The 24,394-nt window shown below is 47.0% G+C and overlaps 2 long non-coding RNA genes across 2 annotated transcripts; one reads left to right on the forward strand and one right to left on the reverse strand.

Annotated features, from left to right (window-relative positions):
* Positions 1-160: 160 nt before the first annotated feature.
* On the reverse strand, positions 161-20,976 carry LOC309361337. The gene is made up of 2 exons (XR_014164434.1): positions 20,340-20,976; positions 161-307 (listed from the first exon to the last, which is right to left on the reverse strand). It is a non-coding gene; the product is annotated as an uncharacterized lncRNA (long non-coding RNA).
* A 924-nt stretch (positions 20,977-21,900) lies between these two features.
* On the forward strand, positions 21,901-23,818 carry LOC309361333. The gene is made up of 3 exons (XR_014164430.1): positions 21,901-22,043; positions 22,566-22,650; positions 23,711-23,818. It is a non-coding gene; the product is annotated as an uncharacterized lncRNA (long non-coding RNA).
* The last annotated feature ends 576 nt before the right edge of the window (positions 23,819-24,394 follow it).

Below are 24,394 nucleotides of genomic sequence, written 5' to 3' on the forward strand. Positions count from 1 at the left end.
TCAGTGTTGCGGAGCGCGCAGTCCCGCTGACAGCTTAGCCAATCACCCGCAAAAGGGGCGGCCAGGGGACACTACCCAGCATGCAACGTTGAGGTGACCAAAGCCTGACTTTACGCTGGCCAAGGGTGACCTTCTTGAGGGGAAGAAGTTGCAGGATTAATTTTTAAGTGCTGCTAGTCTCTCCCTTGGTAGGTGGGATGTCTGTGCAATTGTGTCCAATTCAATACCCAAAATAGGTTATGGTCAAAACTGGACCCTCCGTTTTGTCCGCCACCAAAGGTACCCCAAGCTCCTCAGGTGAAAGCCTCTAAAGTAGAGGCGCAATCAGGGCTATTACTAATGATGGGGGAGAAGAGTTATCAAGGTAATGGGTCACCCCTTCAAAACCAGTTTTAAAGCGAAGAGCCCAGTCCAGAATTGCACTAAATGATTCAAAGTGCACAAGCTACTGAGCACCCTGTCGGCATAGATTTGTCTATGGAATAAGCCCCCTCAAATCTAAAAACCTTGCCATAGAAATTCCTCAGGGTGAATTGGCAGGAGTTGGAATGTCAACTCAATGTCGCACTTTGCCAAGAGCGCGCCCCTGCTGAACCTGCGCATAGACTTTATAGCCTGATCAAAGGAGGCATATTTCACAGAACAAGGCTTCTGTGGTATTGCATCATTGACTGAGCCACCTCTAGGGTTGGGTAGGTTGTGGATCTCCTGGAGTCTATGGGGGGACAATGCCTAAAGGTGAAATGAGTAAACCCGCTATAGGTGGCTCCCTGAAGGGACCGGCCACCCTCCCGGCCAGAAATTTCTTTTAATTTCTTTTTTGCAATAGCTGGCATTTCCCAAACTGGTTTGGGGGGGGGGGGTTCCCTGAGTTAGGGGGTAATGAAACGAGGATCTTGAAGCCATAAGAGAAACTCTTTCCCAGGGTACTTTGCTGCCTCTATTTTAGGGTATTTATCGAGAAGGGTTCTAAGAGGTGAGAGCTTAACAGAAGAGAACATCACAGTCAAGGGCCAAATTCATACCAGTTTGTGGCTGCTCTTTTTGGCGGGTCTGTGACCTTTTCAACACCCCTGGTTGAAATGCCCCCTGCTGCCCGGAAAGGGCTGTTTACCTTTAAAACATGAAGACGCTATGCACTTCACACATTCATACACATACTTACAATTTGGCCCCTGGCACACACCCATGTTATACTCCCAGCAAACCTCATGGTTTCCTTTTTCCACATAGGGACCCATATGCTCCATCCAGTAATTCTGGTCGCTCAGAACGCAGCAGGTGGTGGGCAGCAGGAAGCTTTTCTGAATCCTCCTCGGTATCAGAAAGCTTACTTCTTTTGCTCTTCTTGGCCAAATGCTTCTTCTTACTTAGACTTCTTTCTCCCTTGCCCATCATTGGAGACTGGTGCTGTTCTGCAGCCGCTGACACTCCCTGTTGCCCCTGCGTCTCATCGTCCGATGATGTTTCGGAGCCCCCTTCTATGGCAAAGGCTGAGGTTGTGAATCCTGTAGAATACTGGGAAAGTCTGGGGTATACTGAGAGGCAGAAAGGTTATAATTGTAAGTATGAGCCCTACCTCCCGAGGATCTGTTATTGGAAACCTAGGGACACGTAGACTGTAATTATGTGTGAGGATGCATAAATGGATTGCTACCGAATGTGGAACCCTAAATAAGGAGGCCAAAGTGCAAGGGAGCTCCTCACTATTTCGGAAGAGGCCGCAGTGACCATGGGCCTGAATTGCTGGTAAAAGGTTTCAAAAGCAGAGGAAACACTGATTAGGCCTGTGGGTCGCGGGGCACAGGAGGCTACCCTGACCCATTTTGGACACAGGACCCACTGTTGAATCATTGGCTGCTCTCAGCACTGCCGCGGTGGCCACGGAGGTGCCGGGGCGGTCCACAACGTTAGATGGCGTATCCGGGATGCATTCTTGGGTGAGTGCAAGAGGTGCCGCTGCCACCTGGTCTGCAGGCCTATATTGCCTATAAAATGTCTAAAAAGCATGGGGGGGGGGGGAAACTGTGCCAAAGTCTGTGGGTTACTAGGCACTACGAAGGCCTGAGGCCCCTCTTGGTTCCCTTATGGCACCCCCAGATTCAGCAGGCATTACAAAGCCTGGGACCCCTCCTGGTTCCCTTGTGCCACCCCAGCTATAGCTGCATTTTGCTGGTTCTCTTGAGCAGACATAGTTTGATACCCTTAATTAGCCTGGTTCAGTAAAATCAACGCCAACTAGTTTGGATTATATGTGTGAGCTGCGAGTGTAGCAGGAACCCCACCCCCCCACCCCAATCATTCTGTTTGTATAAACTTCACACACACACACACTACATATGCCACATTTCTGTTATAAATTCATAGAAAATCAACCATACATCGGATTTGCACTGTTCCATTTTTTATTTTACTCCATATGACAAGAACTAACAAAGGGGGGTGACTTAGTCCTGGTCAGCCATAATCCCTTAATCTCAGCACATCCACAGGAGCCCTGCCCATGCCAACCCTGATGATCCCAGACAGAAGCGGAGACCCGCACCGAAAAACCACAGGCAGCAAGAGCCTGTGGACGTGGGACTCGGCGGGCGCTGAAAGCGACCTCCGAAACGTTGAAGAGACCCCGTAAGGAGCCTCGGATCGCGGAGGGGGTTGCGGCGCTGTGAGTCGATCGCTACTCTGCAGAGTGAAGCCGCGCAGCTGCTGTCGGTGAGCGCTGACCTTTTTTCCTTAAAATTCGGAACCAGAAGCTACAACCCGTGAGTAAAGAGGGACTTTTACAATTGGACTCTAAATTTAAAGAAACTTGGCTGAAAGCGGAGAGACGTTAAAAGGAAGCCCGTCTTCCGCTGCTATTTAAATTACAAAGCAAAGAGCTGGAGGAGTGGAGCTTTTGTAGAGGCTTTTTAAACCATCTGATCTGAGCATCCACTGGAACTACCTTTAGACGAAGAAAAGATATATCTATTGGACTTACTTTCTATTTGAACTGTGTTAATTTTCTCCTGTGGGAACTACAAATTTGGACTGAGAAACCCAGGTATTTGAGCTGCCTAAAGAACAGAAGAGCTGTCAGTTTGCAAACTTGGCTATTGTGTATCTGGACTTGTAACATTCTGAGCTTTTACAGACTTGTTACTTTGAAATACCAGCTAGCACTTGTCAGAAACAATGTTATGTTACTAATACCAACTCTGCTAAACACTAATTTGAAGGTCCTGGGACTTTAAAATCAATTTTATTGATCTTATTGGATCTGACTTCTTCCCTCAAGACATTTCAAGCCCCCTCTAGAGGATTTGGGACTAATAGCAGTGACATTATTCTACTTTCTCTTTCCTTTCCTCCTGTTTGACTGTTTTTCTCTGGGCTGCTACTTTCTCATGGGAACAACTCAGACTGACCTTGACTTTTAGATAACTCTGGAATGAGTGGCACAAGAAAAAGAGGAGCAAGAACTAGACAAACAACTTTAACCTCGGCCTTACAGACACGTAGATCATCTGTACCTATCTTACCGTCGGCAGCGGAAGAAGAAACTGAGCAGCTGCAACTGGAAGATATGGCCTCAGGAACAACCGCTTCAATTATAGAGAAAATTTTATGCGGAATTGATTGATTGTCCTCTGGATCAGAGAGACATTCTGAAAGAACATCACGCTGTGCAGGAATCTTTGGCTTTTCAACCTGCTCACAGAACTCAGCGTGTTTACTGATCAGCACTTTACTCTGATCACCTGACGGGTATGCAAACCTCCATGCACAAGCTGCTGGCTCATACCCGCAGAAGATCATTTTCTGGAACTTGGCTCCATCTGGCCCTTGCAAAGCCTTAGGCACTGGCACAACTGCAGATGAACCAAACGTACGCAGAAAATGGACCTGGGGTTTCCTGCCATGCAACATGAAGTAAGGTGTGTCACCTACCAGTGAATTGTAGGTACGATTCCAGGTGAAGCACGCGCATCTGGCTGCCTCCAGCCAAAACTTAGGAGGTAACCTAGCCTCTGTCAGCATCACCTGTGCAGCCTTAACCAGAGCTTCACTCCTAAGCTCTGCCACCCCCCTCTGCTGGGAAGATGTCACTGTGTGATGTATTCCTTTCTTGCGAAAGAACTTCTGCAAAGCAGAACCAGTAAACATAGCGTTTCTGTCACTATTGACTGCTTGCACCCTGGTGGAGAACCTTAGTTCCACCTCCTCAATCCAGCTTCTGATCAGCTGTGCTGCTTCCTCCCTGGATCTGAGACCGTGAGTCCAGGAGTTCTGCGAATAATCGTCCTGCATCGTTAGCAGAAACCTGGCCCCTCCCAGACTCTGTTCCTTGACAGGACCGAACAGGTCTATGTGTACCAGCTCAAAGGGTTTAGTGGTTACCCTCTCCACCTTTGGGTAACTGCACCCTTTTACCTTTCCCTGTCTGCAAGTGTCACAATTAATGGCACTTCCACAATTTCTAATCTTACACCCCTTGGCAACCTCAGGTAGAGTCTGCAAGTCTTCTACCGAACCATGAATTGTTCTCTGATGCCATACGCATGCACATGTGACATGAGCGGGAATTATAGCACGCTGAGTGGGAACTGTAGCACGCAACGCTTGTGCTTTCTCAACCTTCCCCTCACCCCCAAGAGACGTTTTAAGAATGAAAAGATCATTCTGCCCCTTCTCAATCCTGGCAAGTACCCTCCCTTCCTTGGAGATTGTGCAGACAGCATTTTCAAAACAAACTTTGAACCCCTTATTTAACAAATAAGGCACAGACAAAAGACAGTGAGGCATCTCTGGGATGGTGCACACTTCGATCTGCTCCTGCAAAACAGAAAGGAACAATGTAGCACAGTTAGTGACATTTCTTTTTTGTCCATCTGCGAATAAAACAGTTTGTCCAGCTGGAACTGCCTTGCAATTCCACATCTTAACTGCAGGTGTCTCAGGAACCATGTTGCGGTTAGCTGCTGAGTCAATAACAAAGCTCAGCTCAGTGTTTCTCACACAGCTGTTCTCAAACAAAGCCATGCTGGCAGTAAGTTGATAAACTTCTTCCTCGCGTTTGGCACGTCCACCTCCCCGCCTGCCCGCCTGGCCAGGCTGGTTGTCATGGAAACCTGGCTGGTTCCCATGGGAAGTGACCTTGGCAACATCCTGCTTCGGCTCTTTGCAGCAGCGACGCAGATGTTCAGCTCCAGTGGAAGAACACTGCCCGGGGGTCCTTTCTGCTGGCCTGGCCCTCCTTCTTCCGGAAAAGCGCCTCCTGCCAGCCCCGCCCCCTCTGAAAGGGCCATCCACTCCAGAACTCTCAGAGGAAAAGTCTTTAAACTTGCCTTTGGAATTCTTCGCCCCCCCCCCCTGATCTGCTCAACAGCGCTCCTAGAGGCTGATCCATCGGGAAACACAGCTGCCGCACCAGCGTCTCCAGCTTCTCCAGGGCCCTGGCCTCCTGCTGAAGTTTCACACAAACTACGCAGCACATCCCAGGCAGCCCTTGCTGATTTTACACCCTCCAGATTGGGTTCCAGCGATGCATGTACGCATGCTCTCAGCATAGCAAGCTCTCTTTGCTGGCTATCTTCAGCCACCGCAGCCTCCTGAGTAGGGGACCCTGGCTCCCGCTGGCTTGCTTCCCAAAGCCCTGCAACCAGGAACCACCCCCGTACTCTTTTGCTCCAGGTTTGCCAACTTGTTAAAGTTAGCTTTTCCAAGGGGATGTCCTCAAGAACCTGGCTGGCTGCCATTCTCTTCCGTTCTCCCAAAGTGGCCCCAAGCTGTACTCACGTTACCAGCTCTCTGGCACTTGTCTGTGGAGAAACAATTTTCCAGCTGCTTCTCAGCTCTCTCAGTTCACAGAACGCAGCCCCCGTCTCCGGCCAGCTTCTCTGCCTCTGAACGCAGACTTCAAAGCGACCCGGCAGCTTCAGCGACAGCTTTACGAGCGATTTATGACGTCACCCATAACCTATGCGGAATTGATTGATTGGAGACATGACCGTCTAATTGGTTTACGATTGCCAATTAGCCCTTTTACGGTCCGGCACGCTTCCTCAGCGAACTGCGCACTTCTGCTACCCTCCTGGTCACGTCGTGCAGAGTAAAACACAGCGGTAAAAGACTGTCGCCTAGCTTCAGATAAACTCAGAGAGCACTTAAGTCCATTTACAGTTGTTTATTGAAACATTTCATCAACAGAATCCAGGACTTCTTTCAGCCATAGCAAAGGCACGTCTTTCTCTCTCAAAGACCCAGAGAAAGGTGGTTGACTCCTCCCAGCTTCTAAAAGCTGACTGACATCAGAATGTGACGCACACCCAGAACAACTTAACCTGTTAAGTTCTGGATTATCACAAATTTATGAAAAGTTGGAATCTTTGGACAAAAGAGTAGAATCTTTGGACAAGAAAGCAGATGAACAAACAGCCAAGATTGATCAAAATACAGCCTGCCTAAATCAAATAACTGGACAGGTGGCACAGAACGTACAAGCAATTGGGCAGTTGACTGAGGACACTGTAGAAAATCGAAAATTGGCTGAGGCCACTAGTCAAAAAGTTGAAAAATTAGAACAAGAGGTAAAGCCACTCTGCAAACAGGTTGGAGAGCAACAGACGTATTTATCTATGATAGAACTTCGAAATCGGGAAAATAACTTAAGGATAAGGTCAATACCAGAAGCTGAAGAAGGGAACCTAACTGAGTTCCTGACCAAAGAGTTTTCCAAGTTTGGCCTATAGAAGAGAAGGACTTTAAAATTGTGTCAGCCTTTAGACTTGGGAAATTTGCAAGGAAAGACAAGCCCAGAGATTGTTTGATAACCTTGAGATCGAAGGAGGAAAGGGACAAGATTTTGGGCCTGCACTACGGAAAGTCACTGGACATTTTGGGCAGAAGAATTGAAATTTACAAAGATATTCCGAAACAACTGCTGGACCTTAGATCTGAATACTTTGAACTGGCCAGATTGTTGAGAAGCAACTCAATCATCTTTAGGTGGGAATTTCCTCAGGGATTATCCTTCACCTTTAGAGGGAAGAAGGTTAAAATCAAAACATTGGAAGATAGAGACAAATTTTTGACTGCTTACGGAGAGGACCTACAGAAAGGAATTGAAACACCTTTTGGGCCTGGAGCATCTGCTGTACCCACACCCTTGGACACTGAAGACTCAGAGAAAAAGGAACCACCCCTTGAAAAATAGCAGATATATTCTGGATGTCTCTGCAACTTCTGAGTTGGAACATAAATGGCGCCAACATTCCGGAGAAAAGGAAAAAAATATTTCATATTTTGAAAAAAGAACATTTGGACATTATCTGTTTGCAAGAAACACATGTGACTAGGCTACACAGAAAAGTGCTAATAAATAAAAGATTAGGCCAAGAGTTTATATCCTCGGACCGAATGAAGAAGAGAGGAGTGGTGATCTATGCAAAAGAGAGCCTGTCACCTAAATTCCTTTTTAAAGACGAACATGGAAGAATTTTGGCAATTGAGATACAACACCAAGGAGAGAAGTTTTTGATATTAGGAATTTATGCACCAAATGAGGGGAAATCAGAATTTTACAAGAAGTTGCATGAGAGTGTCCTGGACTATCTGGACTATGACAACATCATTATGATGGGAGACATGAATGGCGTGGTCTCAACCAATATGGATAAGTCTCAAAACCAAAATGTGACAAAAGATGGCAGACTACCTAAGACTTTTTTTGAACTGACTGACAATATGGACTTGATTGACATTTGGAGGACAAAGAACCCCTTGGGAAGAGAAGGAACATTCTTTTCTGAAGCCCAACTGACATGGACAAGAATCGACCAAATATGGATACCTAGAGGTCTGGCACCTAAGACCAGAAAGGTGGAAATCTGCCCAAAGACCTGCTCCGACCATAATGCGGTAAAGATGGATATGACACTATTACCAACCGGCTCCTTTAGATGGAAAATGAATGACAACTTGTTTAGAGATCAGGAAATCATTAAGAAGGCCCAAAAAGCTTTGAAGGATTATTTTGAGATAAATTTGAACACTTCGGTGGAAAAAAGAACTATCTGGGACGCAAGCAAGGCCGTGATGAGGGGGTTCTTGATACAACAGAATGCTGTAAAGAAAAGGACACAAAATGAGAAAAAAGACAAGATCTTGGAGAAAATTAAAGAACTAGAGAAGAAGTTAAGATCTAATCCGAAGTCACAGCCGATTCTGAGAGAAATTAAACTCTATCAAGCACAATATTCTAAACTGATAAATCAGGAAATAGAGTGGAAAGTTAAACTAATGAAACAAAAACCATTTGAATCTGCGAATAAATGTGGGAAACTGCTAGCTTGGCAGTTGAAGAAAAGACAAAAACTAAATACAGTTACCAATTTAGAGATTGAAGGAAGAAACATTCAGAACCCCGTGGATATTAGAAAATGCTTCCAGAGATATTTTAAAAAATTATATATACAAGGGCCGCAAGATGAGGCTGAGATTAAACAATTTTTGGAAAAGAATGGATTACCAAAATTGTCACAAGAAAACAGATCAATCCTGAATTGCAAAATAACACCACAAGAGATTGAACTTGCCATTCAGAACATGAAATTGGGCAAATCTCCAGGGCCAGATGGGCTGACCTCCAAGTACTACAAGATATTGAAGGGCTATTTGATACAACCACTGATGGAGGTCAGCAATGAAATTATGGAGGGGAAGAAGGCACCGGAATCGTGGAAAGAAGCCTTTATCACATTGATACCAAAATCGGAAGCTGAAAAGACACAACTTAAGAACTACCGTCCCATCTCCCTCTTAAATGTGGCTTACAAAATATTTGCAGACATCTTAGCAAGTAGATTTTAAAAAGTTCTAAATGAAGTAATCCATAAGGACCAGGCAGGCTTTCTCCCAGGTAGACATTTGTTTGCTAACACAAGGAACATTATTGATATTCTGGAACTCTTGCAAACAGATGTCAACATAAAAGCAGTGCTAATTTTTATAGATGCGGAGAAGGCCTTCAACAACATCTCTTGGAAATTTATGAAAGGGAACTTAGAAGGGATGGGAGTGGGACGGGGTTTTGAAAATGGGATTAACGCAATTTATTCAGAACAAAAGGCCAAACTGATAGTTAACAATGTGGTCACAGAAGAGTTTAAAATTGAAAAAGGAACACGACAAGGTTGCCCTATCTCCCCACTGTTATTTATCTCAGTTCTGGAGGTGCTCTTGAATATGATTAGAGGAGACCGGTTGGTGGAAGGAATACAGGTCGGAGTGAAACAATATAAACTCAAAGCTTTTGCAGATGACCTAGTTTTGACCCTGCAGGAGCCAGAATCTAGCACGAAAAGAGTATTACAAATAATTCAAGACTTTGGTCGGGTGGCGGGATTTAAATTAAACAAGCAGAAAACTAAGGTACTGGGAAAAAACCTGACAGATGCAGAATCAGAACGGTTTCAGAGAGAGACAGAGTTAAATGTGGTTAAAAAAGTTAAATACCTAGGGGTAAACATAACAGCAAAAAATCTGAGTTTATTTAAGGACAACTATGAGAAATGTTGGTCAGAAATTAAGAGAGATTTAGATAGTTGGACAAGACTGAAACTTTCCTTGTTAGGCCGAATTGCTGCTATCAAGATGAATGTATTGCCAAAAATGTTGTTTCTGTTCCAAACATTACAGATTGTGGATAAGACAGAGTGCTTTCGGAAGTGGCAGAGAGATATCTCTAAATTTGTCTGGCAGGGCAAAAAGCCCAGAATTAAGTTTAAGATACTAACAGATGCGAAAGAAAGAGGGGGCTTTGCCCTGCCAGACTTAAGGCTCTATTATGAAGCAGCAGCTTCCTGCTGGCTAAAAGACTGGCTACTTCTCGAAGACACTGACGTGTTGGATTTGGAAGGTTTTAACAATGCTTTTGGTTGGCATGCATATCTATGGTATGACAAGGTTAAGATTAACAAGGTTTTCAAGAATCATATTGTCAGAAAAGCAGTGTTTAATGTCTGGACAAAATATAAAGACTTACTGGAAAATAAAACTCCAAGGTGGCTCTCACCATTGGAAGCTAAGGCCCGAAAAAGACTCAATATGGAGGCCAACTGGCCAAAGTATTGGGAAATATTAGAAAAAAGATGGAGATAATTGGAAATTGCAGAGTATGGAGAAAATGAGAGACAAAGTGCAAGATTGGCTACATTATGCTCAGATTAAGGAAGTTTTTAAACTTGACAAGAAGTTAGGGTTCCAGGTGGAGAAATCGAAGTTGGAAACAGAATTGTTAGAGCCTAAGACTAAGGTACTTTCAAGAATGTACAACTTGCTGTTAAAATGGAACACACAAGCTGAAACGGTAAAATCGGCCATGATAAAGTGGGCACAGGACATTGGGTATAATATCATGTTTGAGGACTGGGAAAGGTTGTGGACTACTGGGTTGAATTTCACTGCATGTAATGCTTTGAAAGAAAATGTAATGAAAATGATATATAGATGGTACATAACCCCAGTCAAACTTGCAAAAATATACCACTTGTCTGATAATAAGTTTTGGAAATGTAAAGAAAACGAAGGAACATTCTTTCACCTCTGGTGGACCTGCCCTAAAGTGAAGGCTTTCTGGGAAAAGATATATAATGAACTGAAAAAGGTATTTAAGTATACCTTCTCTAAGAAACCAGAGGCCTTCCTTTTGGGTATTGTAGGCCAAGGGGTGGTAAAGAAGGACCGAACATTCTTCATGTACGCAACAACAGCAGCAAGGATACTTCTCGCGAAGCATTGGAAAACTCAAGATCTACCCACACTGGAAGAATGGCAGATGCAACTGATGGACTATATGCAACTGGCTGAGATGACCGGCAGAATCCGAGATCTGGGAGAGGAGACGGTAGAAGAAGACTGGAAAAAATTTAAGATTTACTTGCAAAAACATTGTAAACTGTATGAATGTTAAGCAGGATGCTTGATTATAAACAATTTGGCACCATTAAAATAGATGAAGCGAAGTAGGAAGATAAGTTAAAATGTAAGAAAAAACAATTTTTATTTTGGATAAACAATTGGCTAAATTTAATTGATAATTAGACAGTAAGGATGGAAGTAAGGCGATAATTTGCTGGATTAAATTTTTTAACGTGGAAGGTAGGGGCGGGAGATGCGAGGAGGTCACAAGAAGATAAGAAAGTATGTTATGTTTTGTTATAATTTTGTTTGTTTACTATATTGTAACTTACAAATTTCAATAAATATTTATATATAAAAAAAAGATGATCCCAGACAGAAGACAATCAAGATCACAAAGAACTTGCATATGGGAGTGGATTCAGCATGGACTGAAACAAAGGACAATGATCAGATCTTCCCTCTGGGGGCAGGAAACTGCAAACTCCCCTTTGTCTCCTGGAAGTGACTCAGGGGGAGGGGGGAAGGGAGGAACCAGCCAGGTGACAAGACACTCAGGTTACCACCAACTCCTCCCTCAACCCCTCCTTTCTGTAATATATGCATGATGTTACCACCACAACTCCTCCCTCAACCCCTCCTTTCTGTAATGTATGCATGATGTTTCTGGGGGTGGGCTTGATCTAGAGGAGGGGAATTTCAAAAGTTTTTATAAGACCTTGCACACTATTCTTCTGGGTCTTTCCTCTCCCTGCAAGTGAGGGGAATACCCTGTTGCAACAGTTCAATAAAGACCAAGCCTACAGGCTGCTGTTTTGCTCCAAGTTATCCTGGTTGGTGTCTTTGTTTTGTCCAAGGGAGCCCTCGGATTTTTCCTGTAACACGAGCAATATCACGGTAGTTCAGTATTGTCTGCGCTGGTACGTTTAAAGGACTCAAAGATGCCTAACTAATCTCCAACAAATTGTATTTAGCTGCAAACAATATCACCGTAGCTCAGTATTATCTGCACTGGATAGCAATCAAAAATACCAGCCCACACCTCAAAGCAATGTATTTAGAGGAATACCGAGTCTATAATAAACAGAAGAGAACCTTTGGTAATGTAAGCAGCTATGATAAATTGACTTATGCAACAAACCTATAAGCAAAGCAAAGCTCCCAAGAGCCCTTAAGCACTATTATCAAAATCAACCAAATGAATAAAATTGCCAGATTAAATATTTACTTGTAAACTAACAGATGAAATAGCAGAAAGAGATGAACGTAGAAGAGGTATGAGCTATTTACTTTAGATTCCCTATAAACCTGTATGCAAAGCTCGCAAGAGATTGCAGGGGAAGAAGCCCTTCAATAAATCAAATTATATAAAACCCGGATCTCTTTTTCCTTATAACTATGAGTTGACTATACCAAATTATAAAACTTAATGCCTAGACAGAGAGTAAGTGACACAGCTCCACAGAGCACCGCCAGCTGAATGAAATAATTTGAATTCCAATATACTGTGCACTAATGCTTCAATTTAATTTAAATGTGTTTCGTAAATTCCCAGAATGAAATTCTTAAGAGTGTAAGTATAAAAAAAGCAGTAAATTAATTAGAGGATATTAATTCTAAGATCAGCCTAGCCAGAGACGCTGTAGCCAGCTCTATACAAGCTTATGCACCAAAAGGAGGGGCTCCCTGCAGCCCCTTGCGCGCTCTTATTTAAGCTAGGCTCTTTTAATAATTGCGCTTTCATCCTTTGTTTATATTGCTTATGTTTATTTCCTTTGTTTGTATTGTTTATATTGCTTTTGAATATAAAACCAACGAGAAAGTGAGGGGCACTCGAAAAGGAGATAGCTCCCACGTCGTTTTGCCTCTCCTAAAATGGCTGCCGCCGCAAGGCCACGTGGGCAATCAAAATGGCGGCCATAATGCATTCCCGTTGCCTAGCGACAATGAACATGCGGAAGCACAACGCTAGCCCTTTAACCCTGAAAAATTCTGCAGCCTCAAGAGCAAAACCTGCAGGCATTCCCCACATACTCCTTATGAACGTTAATTATTCCCCTGGTTTTCTCGCCGGTTAGACTTAAAAGGGAGGGTTTGTAAAATAACTTCCCACGTGGAATGCCTATAGTAAAATGGCGGCTGCCCAGGAGGCCACGTGGGCGGATGAAATGGCGGCCGGGGCGCGCTGGTTGCCCAGCAACGGCGCAGCTGCTTCCGACGCTTTCCAAGTCTAAACTTCCACACGAAATTAAAACAGCCTGTAGAACTCACCCCCTCAAGAATGCTGCTGAAATGATTATCTAACAAGAAATTCTGCCCCTCACCCTGGCAGTAAAATGAAACACAACCGGCACAAAACGCAGCCCGCACCGCGCTCCCCTGCACAAACCCCTAGCTAAAATCTGAAGCCCCAACAGCAAAACCTGATTGGATGGGTGCGCTGCATCCTCCGTGGAAATAACAAAGAGGAGCCAAACGTTCTTCCTTGAGCTCCTTGCAGAACAGGCAGTCAGCAGTCGAGGGCAGGCAACGGATCACCAGAAAAAGCTCCACAAAGCTGAATAAATTCCTCTGAAGGGGGCATGCAGCAGCAGGCACAGCAAGCTCCTGAGGGCAGGGAACTTGCACCGAAACACACAGAGCTCCCTGTAAAACTGTAGACGTGAAAGAGATGCTGGAAGGAAAGCACACAAACACACACACACAGTGATTTTAGCTCACTTACAGCTCCGTTGTTAAACTGCAGCAGCTGGAATGGAGCGCAAAGGGGGAAACCCCCAGAAGGAGAAAAGCCCCACAAAACTAGAGATAACAACTCCTGAAAATTCAAGCACTTTAGAAATCAAGCAATACCAGCAGCGAATGCTGGAAATTCCCTGTAAGAAAGAGAGCTTTTTCTGTGAAACTACAGCATATTCCACGAGGTGCCCTGCAGCTCAAGAACAAAGGCAACAAAGAAGCAAGGCAGGAACGCTCCAGGCAAGGCAGATAAGATCTCCGACAAGCAGGAACAGCTGATATGCGGGGAAACAAACGTGGGGGCTAGCCGGTGAAAGAGGGCGAGCCCCCTCTGAGCCGGCCCTAAATAGGGCAGATCTGGCCGGGATTCCCCTGTTCTCCGGGGGGCTGAAACCAGCCCCCGCTCATGTGGGGGTGGGCGTGAAGCCCGCAACCCCACCTCCTGTGCAGGCTGGAAGTGGCTTTCCAAGAAAAGGTAACAGTTGGTTTGCTATCCTCTAGATCAGTGTTTCCCAACCGGTGTTCCGCGGCACAGTAGTGTGCCGCAAGACGTTGCCTGCTGTGCCGGTTGGGAAACACTGCTCTAAGCGAGAGGGGACTCTGCTCAGGCTGCATCCGCCGTGCGCGAGGGAGGCGCTTCCTCTCGTGAGGGAGGCGAGAAGAAGGGAGGCGGGGCCGAGCAGGCGGATTGGCCCGGCGGCGGCCGTGACGTCACCCTGCGCGCGGCGGCAGATTCGAAACTCCTCAGGCGCAGGCGCGGCTGGAGCAGGAAGGCCGCTCTGCTTGAGAGGAAAGAGAGGGAGCCGCCGCCGGGATGAAGAACACCGTTCCGCGGAGCACCGTGAAGAAGCTGCTGAGCAAGCACAAGACGCACTTGCCTCAGGGTCTTACTGCCCACCCGCCTCTGTTTCCTTGCTGTGTTTGCTCAAACGGAACAAAGAGCAGGGAAAGCCCCTCCCCTCCAGGCAAGCAGAGGGAGAGAGAGAGAGAGAGCGTGCGAGCTGGCTGGCTTGGGTGCGTAGGTGAGGGAAAACTTTTGCCTTCCTTTCCTCCCTCCCAGTTATACCCCTCTCCTGCATGCTTAGCCAGCTGCACACCCCTCTCGTGCTCCTTGTCCGTTCTGTGTTTTTCCTTCCCTCCCCACTTAAAATGTGGTTTAAAAGCATGGATCCACATGGATCCTCAGGATCTTTGCATTGGGTCACCCCAAATTCACCAACAGATCACATAGCATGTCCATGGCTACAGCCTGCCCTCCAAAAATCACACACCCACTGTTGCCTGGGGCTGCAGTGGTGCAAAAACGTGGTTACAAAACATGGATCCACATGGATCCTCAGGATCTTTGCATTGGGTCACCCCAAATTCACCATCAGATCACATAGCATGTCCATGGCTACAGCCTGCCCCCCCAAAATCACGCACCCACTGTTGCCTGGGGCTGCAATGGTGCAAAAACGTGGTTACAAAACATGGATCCACAGGGATCCTCAGGATCTTTGCATTGGGTCACCCCAAATTCACCATCAGAGCACATAGCATGTCCATGGCTACAGCCTGCCCCCCCAAAATCACACACCCACTGTTGCCTGGGGCTGCAATGGTGCAAAAACGTGGTTACAAAACATGGATCCACAGGGATCCTCAGGATCTTTGCATTGGGTCACCCCAAATTCACCATCAGAGCACATAGCATGTCCATGGCTACAGCCTGCCCCCCCAAAATCACACACCCACTGTTGCCTGGGGCTGCAATGGTGCAAAAACGTGGTTACAAAACATGGATCCACAGGGATCCTCAGGATCTTTGCATTGGGTCACCCCAAATTCACCATCAGATCACATGTCTGTGGCCACAGCATGAAGCACAAAAATGATACATCATTAATATTCACTGCCCACGGCGGCAGCCAATCGGCTGCCGCAAAGGGCGGGCCCTCACAGGTTCACTTAAGGTCGGGACAGCCCGGGGCTCGCCCCTTTCGTTCCCCCAGCAGCAGCGGTTTGGAGGTCTTGGGCCCCCTCAATATTTTTTATAAGTCGGTATGGACCCCCCAATATTTTTTATAAGTCGGCGCCCCTGGCGCATGGTAAACTTTGTAAAGTCACGACCCGTGAAAAGTCGCATATTTGCAGCTTTGTGTGAGGAGATGGGAGCGAAGCATAAAACCTTGCTGTTTCATACGGAGGTCAGGTGGTTGTCGCGTGGCAAGGTCTTGGTTCGTGTGTATGAGCTGCGGGAGGAACTTAAAGTGTTTCTGACAAATGAGAGGTCAGATTACGCAAAGCTGCTTGCAAGTGATGAGTGGTGTGTAAAGCTGGCATACCTGGCAGATATATTTCATCATCTGAATGAACTGAACACACGAATGCAAGGCCGAAATGAAAACCTGCTTACAAGTACAGATAAAATAAATGGATTCCGTTCCATTGTGTTTATTTGATTCCTATTAAAGAGAGTTACTTTATATATAGTCAATATAGGCACAGAGTTAATTTTTTAAACATTTTCTAATGGTGCTGTGCCTCGAGATTTTTTTCATGAAACAAGTGTGCCTTTGCCCAAAAAAGGTTGGGAAACACTGCTCTAGATGTTCTTGTAGCGGGCTCAAAGCAGGTTTACACGGGGGTTGCGTTCCGAGGTGCCGTGCGTTTAAATGAAATTGTGTATATTGGGGGCAGCATTGGAAAAGCCTGCAAACACCCTCTAAACTTCCGGAAGCCCTTTTGAAAGGCCTTTTGAAAACCAGCAGCCTCCCTGCAAAACTCCTTGCTCCAACTCTCCACAGGTCTGAAAGGTCGGTGCCAAAGCTCCTGGGAGGGAGTCGAGATGCTGTTTCCATGCCGCTTTGCCGCTTTTGTGCTCTTGGGGGGGGGGGACGACATTTTTGCCCCTTCCAGTGCCCCTTCCAGCTCTGCGGCAGTGTGCATGTGCCTCGAAGGCACGTAAATGGAGTTGCCCTTGTCAACGATCAGCAGCTGCTCCATGCAGTGGCAGCTGGTCCCTTAGGGCAAACCAGGCACTACCCCACCAACCGGACTTTCCTCTCAGGTACCCGCACCTGCCTGCCTTCTGACTCAAATCCAGTCCAGGTGGTGGCTCTAGCTCTCTGCTTTGGTCTCTCCCCTAGTCTCAACGTGGCCCTTGTAGAACTCGGCAGAGGAGAACGGAGACGAAACCAGAATTTGCCATCGCTGCTTGACTCTGGGTCCGCTTGCGATTGGCAGCACGGGAGGCAGAAAGCCCAGTCTCATGATGCAGGCGCCAGCCCCCTCTGGCCCCAAGAGCCAGTTTTCTCCTTGTCTCTGTGCTCAGCAACTGCTGCACAGGCTGTGCCACTCTGGCTTACTCTCACCACCTGAGCACTGGCATTTGGGAAGCGGTAGTGGCTGCTTTGGGGTGGCTCAGGGAAATGTCACTCCTCTCGAAATCAGATCAACTTGGGTGTATTATCCTAGCCACAAGGAGACCGTGGTGACTGTCAATTTGGACAGCTGTAGACATTTAGAATCATGGAGGATATGTTGATCAGTGGCTCTGGTCAGGGCTATTTCTTGCCACTATTATCACAAACCACATGCTTTTGATTACCAGTTTCTGGGGAACATGATGGACAGAGTGCTCTTGTCCCCGTGTCCCTATGGACTCCCAAGGGCATGTGGTTGGCCATTGTGGGAACAGAATGCTGATCTAACCCAGCAAGGCTCCTGTGTTCTTTAGCATGCACCAGCTACTCTTGCACTAAGCATGTGTCATTCCCCACACCAATACTCTCTCTCCTCTCTCTCTCTCTCTCTCTCTCAAATAAATTTTTATTAAGATTTTAAAGGTTACAAAAGAGAATAAAAAAGACAATCAAAGAAAAAAAAGAGAAAAGAAAAAAGCCAATACATATAAAGAAAAAACATCATCAAAAAACAGAAAAATAGAAAAAAATAAAAGAAATAAAAAACACATCAAACCTTTAACTCACTTACTTGCATTCACTTATTTCCTTGACTTCCTCATGCCTCCCATTTTTGTATTCTAATTCAATTAGATATTCCAGCAAATCCTTGCAACTTGGTTTTTATCCTGCTAATTTATCTTAACTTACTATAATTCCCCTCTTTATATTCTAATTCATATAAATATTTCAACAAATCCTTCATCTTAAACTTTATCCTTATATCTTGTCTTAATATACTGTAATTTCCCATTCTCTCTTTCACTAAATAACCATCCACTTTTACTTCCTTTAATCTTATTTCCAGTAATACTTATAATCTATACTTATTCTAAAAACATTTATCCTAGGGTCAAAGAAAGATTCAATTCCACGATTCCCCCATCTCTAAAAAAAAAAAAACCAAAGAAAAAAAAAACCAGACAAATTATATACACTTTAAATTCCCAATTTTTTCCACCAGATCTCCATCCCGGTTTCGGCCCCTAGCAATAGTTCCATCAATCTCCAAAAACCCTCAACCCGGAGATCTCAAGTCCGAAGCTCTTAAGTCTCTTTCGTATCCCCTCTGCCGGTCTTTTTGATAGTCTTTGATGTTAAAAACCAAATCTCGGAGCAGCTCCAACCCAACAGTAATCATATTCCTTCCTGCCAAACTTCCATAATTAACGATAGGGCCTATAGAATGTTCCAAATCTTGCTTCACACTCTTTTCAAATCCAAAGACCCCCAAATCTCCGATCTCCACCTGGCTCAGATTTATATCCCAGAGGTCATTTGCTGTCCACATAGGGAGATCTCTCCATCCTTCATTCTCGAGGCCGAGCCAGGCTTCCATCTCCAAAAATTTACTTCTCCTAGTTGCCATCATGTAAGACCTCCAGTTGTAGTCCACCATTTGTCTCTGTAGGGCCACGACTCCCCCTTTCATCACTTCAGTCACGACAAGATTCTCCTTTTCAGGTTTTTCAATTTGTTCAGTTGGCAGAGGTTCCCATGCCGAGTTCTTGTCCACTTCTTCACCAATGCCCATTTTTGTTCCCAATATTACTACGTTCGTAGCCATAGCATTTATCTGATCATGTAGCTTTCCCAAGAGATAAAATGTCCTGTTCAGCTCGCACTCAATTTCCTTCCCAACTGCCATCCTTACACAGTCCAAGGTCAAAAACTAGTTTCTCAGGGCTTTATCTTTAAAAACAATTTCCCAGCTGGTTCCTTGTAACAGTATCCCAAAGCTCCCTCTAGAGGGATTCAAGTTTCTTTTCACTCCTTCCAACACAGACCCAAAGGTCCCATACATTAAATTGAAACAGTTCCTTGTTTCCTTTTAAACGTAAAGTTGTAACCAAAACGGGCAGTAGAAAACAAAGTCCTTCTTTTGTATCTTGTCAGCAGACTTGACAGCTGTCAGATTTATCTATTCAACGTCAGCGGGCTCTCACAGACCACTCCCGGGTTTGGGGAAGTGGCACTTCAATTCCCAAATTTTTAACCTCCTTCTGCAGGGTCCCCTGCTTTCACAAAAAGTATTGATGATAGTTTCAATCAATAGAATTTAAATCCTTTACATAAAATTCTCCACGACCTTAGTTAACAGGTTCTTTGCTTCAGTTTATTTACAGAAAGGGGAGGCGGACTTCCTGTTTAGACCTTCCCCGATCAGTACCAATTTTAAAAAGAAACTTTAAATACTTTAGAGTCCAATTTCCGTTTACTCACGGGTTATTGTTTGAAATCCAATTGTCCACAAGAAAAAGTCAGCGCTCTCCGGCAACAGCTACGCAGCTTCACTCCGTAAAAATAGCCATTGATTCAAAACACCGCGCCACTCACCCCACGTCACTTCGGGAGCCCCGAAAAGGGGTTTCCCTGTGGTTAGGGGGGGTGCTCCTGGTGTCAGCCGAATCCCACGTTCCCAGGCTTCATCCGCCTGGGATTTTTAAAGGGTCTCCGCCTTCGCCGCGGCGGCACGACCCGAATTTCACGGAGCGGGTTCCTCTCAGTCAGAGGAACGCCGCCATTGCCGATGGCGCTAACCCGGAAGTCCTCTCTCTCTCTCTCTCTCTCTCTCTCTCTCTCTCTCTCTCCAGGGGCGGGGAGTATTGGCGGGGGGGGGAGGGGGGATGAACTGGGTCCTAATCAACAGCTGCCCTGGGGATGAGGGGATCAAATTCTCCATCCTTGCCAACTCCTTTTAGTGATGGGCTGCTTGCCACTGCTGTGCTCCTAAAGCTCTCTTGCTCCCCCCTCCTCTCTTTCTCTTTCTCTTTCTCTTGAATGTGGTAGCTTGAGATAGAACTAGCCACCCTGAACATTCCTGGAGAGGAAGATGGGAAGGAGGCCGGAGGCATTGTTCACCAGCTGCTGTGTGCTGCATTGCCCAGACAAAGTCGTGGGCTGGGGCTCCAGCTGTTGCTCAGTTTCTACCCCTGCCTCTGCAACGTGCTCTAGACAAGGGGTGGTGAACATGTGACCCCATCATCTCATCATGCTGGCTGGGGCTGCAGCCCATCAACCTATGAAGGCCCATCCATGTTCTGTTGCTGTTTTTGTTACTGTCAGAGCTGCCCGAGGTCCCAGCTCACAAAGGACCAACGCCAGTTCGTTGTTATATACAAAAGTCTTTATTGAAGTTCAGTTTCACTTTCAAAGCCGCAGCGCGCAGCTCTACGTCTCAAACTCTAGACCGCTGAAGCTCCGTCTGAATCTCCTCCCCCCAGACACCAGTTTAAGACTCTAGCCTTGCTCCACCTCTTCCTTTGCTCTTTCCTCCTCTGGTTCCGCCTGTCCGCTGGGGTCTTGCCCTTTCTAGACTCTTCTGACGCTGAGTCCCCTGAGTCTTCCCCCTGCCTCCGGCGGGCTTTAGGACCTGGTTTCCAATCCGGGTTTTCTGCTGTCCCGCGCGCCTGTACATTCGAACTTGGCACGCGCGCCCAGCCGGCAACCTTCCTCCTGACCGTTACACTGCTCCTGTCACTGCTTCCCCCTTCGGGGAGGCTAGCTGGACCTGACCTCCCCTCCGTTCCCCCACTCTCCGATAGAGGCGTGGTCAGCCCTGACTCATCTTCTCTCCCTGCTGGAGGAGACGCTGGCCCTGATACACGGGACTCTTCCCCCCCACTACGCTCTGGTGGGGAAGCTGGTCCTGATCTCCCGCTGCTGCTTTGGGATTCCCCGCTGGCCCCTTGCTTCTGGTGCGTCCCCCCTGGGACCCCCCTTGCCCTGGCCATCGGCGCCCCCCTCTGGGAATCTTCTGATTCGCTGGAGAAGCTCATGGAATCTCTCGGGTCACTGTCATACTCCCCTACGCTGCCCTCAGATTCTTCCCCTTCGCTCTCCATTTCCTCTCTCCCCTGTGCCTCTGCTCCTGAGCCCCTGACAGTTACTTATTTCCTGCCCTTCACCCTAAGGTCCCAGGGCAGGTTCCAACAAATTAAATAAAATGTTAGAAGAAGAGAAGTTTGGATTTGATATCCCGCTTTATCACTACCCGAAGGAGTCTCAAAGCGGCTAACATTCTCCTTTACCTTCCTCCCCAACAAACACTCTGTGAGGCGAGTGGGGCTGAGAGACTTCAGAGAAGTGTGACTGGCCCAAGGTCACCCAGCAGCTGCAGGTGGAGGAGCGGAGACGCGAACCCGGTTCCCCAGCTTACGAGTCTATTGCTCTGAACCACTACACCGCACTGGCTCTCTAGCCAAACCCCATGTCCACAGCTGCATATTCAGTAAGCTTTTGGATGAACTGCACATCCGGAGTGGGAGGATTACTAGCTGCATATTAATAGGGGGAGGGGGAGCTTGGATTTGGGGTGCAAGCAATTAGTTTTTTGTTTCCCCACTTGAGATGCTTGCTGCGGCTAGGGCCGGGCGATATATTTTCAAATCAGCTTGAAGTCTAGATAGTGAGACTGGTTTCATAATTTCTGACCTGGCAATATATTGCGAATCATGATGTGTGTGTGTGTACTATGCAAAAAACACCATGTGGGGGGAAACTGTGAAGCCAGCCAATGCTTCTTTAGATTCCTGCAGCCCCTGTGGACTCTGCCGGTTCAGCTTTCCCCTGCCCTCCTGCAGGGGGCAGCCGAAATCACAATGCGGGGGAAACCGTGAAGCCAGCCAATGCCTCTACATAGCTCCATCTTATTTCAGACATCGTGATATATTGGTGTATTGCAATGTTTAGCTAGTGATATATCACCGTGTTGAAAGCCAGCTATCGCCCAGCCCTAGTTGTGGCCTCAGAGGGCAAGAGTTGTCCACCCAGCTGGAGCAAGGAAAGAATGCATACTGGCACACATTCTGTCAGGCTCTCATGCCAGTCCCGCTTGTCATTGGACCTCCAGGAGAAGCAGTTTCTGGATATCGTACCCCAGGATGGTGATGACTCCACTGAGCGGCCAAGGAGATCTGGCTTTTGGTGGACCACCTCTTCAAGAATGCCTGCCACCAGGTGAGCTGAGGGGGACGGTACCATTGAAAGGATGGGTGTGGGCTGGAATCCAGTACCAGTTTTGGGGTGTGCAGGTTCCAGACGTCCCAATTGATTTATATCTTAGCTACCGACTCGCTCTTACGAGCTCCTGCTGTGAGTATAGTGGCACCTTGGTGGAGCGCAGCGGGTGGGACATCCAGCATACGGTCTTCCTTAGAGCGGCTCAGAAGAACCCAAGTGTTCCCAACCATTGTCTGTCTATCCCTAGCAAAGCGGCTCTCTGAGACTCGCCACTAGAAGACGTGGGGAATGATTTCACTCTCCCATTGCCCCAAATCAGGAGAAGGGTAGTAGGAATGCTACTGTGGAAAGCAGGCGGGATACAATTCTCAGCCCTTGTGCCAGCTCTCTTGGTGAGGGGCTTCTCTCCATTGTGGCATTCCTCGACCTCACATTATGCACCCCAGGGCTGGATTGTTCTTCATGCTATCCAGGATGTACCTCATCCCTTCCGAACGCATGGGTGATACTCTGCTTCAGGAGGACCTCTTCCAGACCCCGGGGACGCAGGACAAGCTGCAGGAGAGAATTGAGTGCCTGGACACCAGCATTCCTGAGACGATCCGTATCCTCTTGGGGGGCATTGTTGGGGAGCAGGGCTGCTTGGTGGTTTTCTTTCGCTCTTGGCTGGAGTGGACCTCACTTTTATATGCCTGTTGTCTTAGGTTCCTAGGCCAGCCCATCCTTAAGGCTCTGGGACACAGCACAATGAAATGCCCACAGTCAAGTCCAGTCATGCATCCAAACAGCTCCACAGCTTTAACTCCCATTTGAAAACTGTTGGAAATTCAAGCCCTTCTCATGATAAGCTGGCAGCAGTCCAGGCACCCGGCTTGATTCCCTGTTGACCTCCCTGGCTGCATTCCCCAGCAGACGCAGGCAAGGTCTCGATCGGCGATTCTTCTCAAACGTGAGAAGAACACATCCCTCTTTCCTGCCTCCCCCAGGCAGGGGAAAGAGATAGACAGAAACGTATTTACATGCTTTTATTTCTGTCTTTGCAGCGTTACAAAAAACAGGACTGCTCTCTTCAAACTCCAGCAGTGTTGTGACTAAAACTTCCTGTACATCCTGTACAGCTCATATTACACTGTGAGGTAATTCCGGTGCTGCGCACTGTGAAATGACTGCCCCTCTGTAACAAAAACATCAGCCTGGCTAGATAGAGCAGAGGTGGGGAATCTTGACAGGCCCACAGGCCCCACATCTAGCATCATACGTGGTGTCAGGTGTGGAGACATGGCTGCAAAGGAGCTTCAAGGGTGCGTTCAATTGTTCTTTGGCAAGCAGGGTTTGTTGACCGCACTTTTGGAGTTGACCACTAGTATTTGTTGTTTGGATTGAAACCATGCCTGCAGAAGGACATTTCCTCGGCAGACCAGCTTTGCAGGCAGCTTCGTCAAGAGGGGAGGTGTGGGATAATTACAGTGGGGTGGCTCAGTTGGTAGAGCGTGACACTCTTAATCTCAGGGCTGTGGGTTCAAGGTCCACCTTGCGCCAAAAGGGGAAACTTGCAAGGTGGGCCCAGATATATAAGGACCAAGCTTCTTGCTTTGGACCAGCCTGGGAAGGAGGCAGGCTGCAGGTAACAGGACAGAACACTTCCCTTGCCAGGCTGTCAATAGCTGGCAGTGACCACTCGGTGGCCGAAGCTCTGCTCATCTTCCTGGAGGCAGTGCCAGAACCAGTCCTTTGCTATGAACTGTATCAGCGCTGCCTTGAGTGCTCACATGACAGCCACCTCTGTCACCAGGTCGGCCCCAGAGCCCCATCTCTTCCTGGCTGGTCTGTGGTGTGTACAGAAGCATAGAATCAGAAGGGATTTCCAAAATCATCTAGTCCAAATGTTGCCGCAAGTAACAGGAAATCCACTAAAACATCCCTGAAAGCCAGTAAACCGGCACACTGGCAGGAGGGCTAGTCTGGTCTGGGAAGCCTTGTTAACTGCAGAGGTTGCTGATGTCTCCTTTGATAACCATCCCTCTCGGTTGTGGAGGGGGGTGGGGTGCGCACATGTTGCCTTTTTGCTTTCTGACCAGGACTTGTAACAATAGCCCACCTGTTTCAGTGAACCTCGAAGCGGCCATATACTGGGCCATCTAGCTCAGTATTGTCGAAATTGACAAGCAGTGGCTCTCCAGGATTTCAGACAAGGGATGTTCCCTACCCTCCTGGGAGATGCTGGGGGTGGAGCCTGAGACTTTCTGCATGAAAAGCAGGTGGTTTACTGCAGAGCTATGGCCCTTCCCCCAAGATATCTCAGTTGGTAGAGCATAAGACTCTTCATCTCAGTGTCCTGAGTTCGAGCC

Source organism: Podarcis melisellensis (genome assembly GCF_964234715.1).
Source record: "Podarcis melisellensis genome assembly, chromosome: W".
In the NCBI taxonomy this organism is placed as follows: Eukaryota; Metazoa; Chordata; class Lepidosauria; order Squamata; family Lacertidae; genus Podarcis; species Podarcis melisellensis.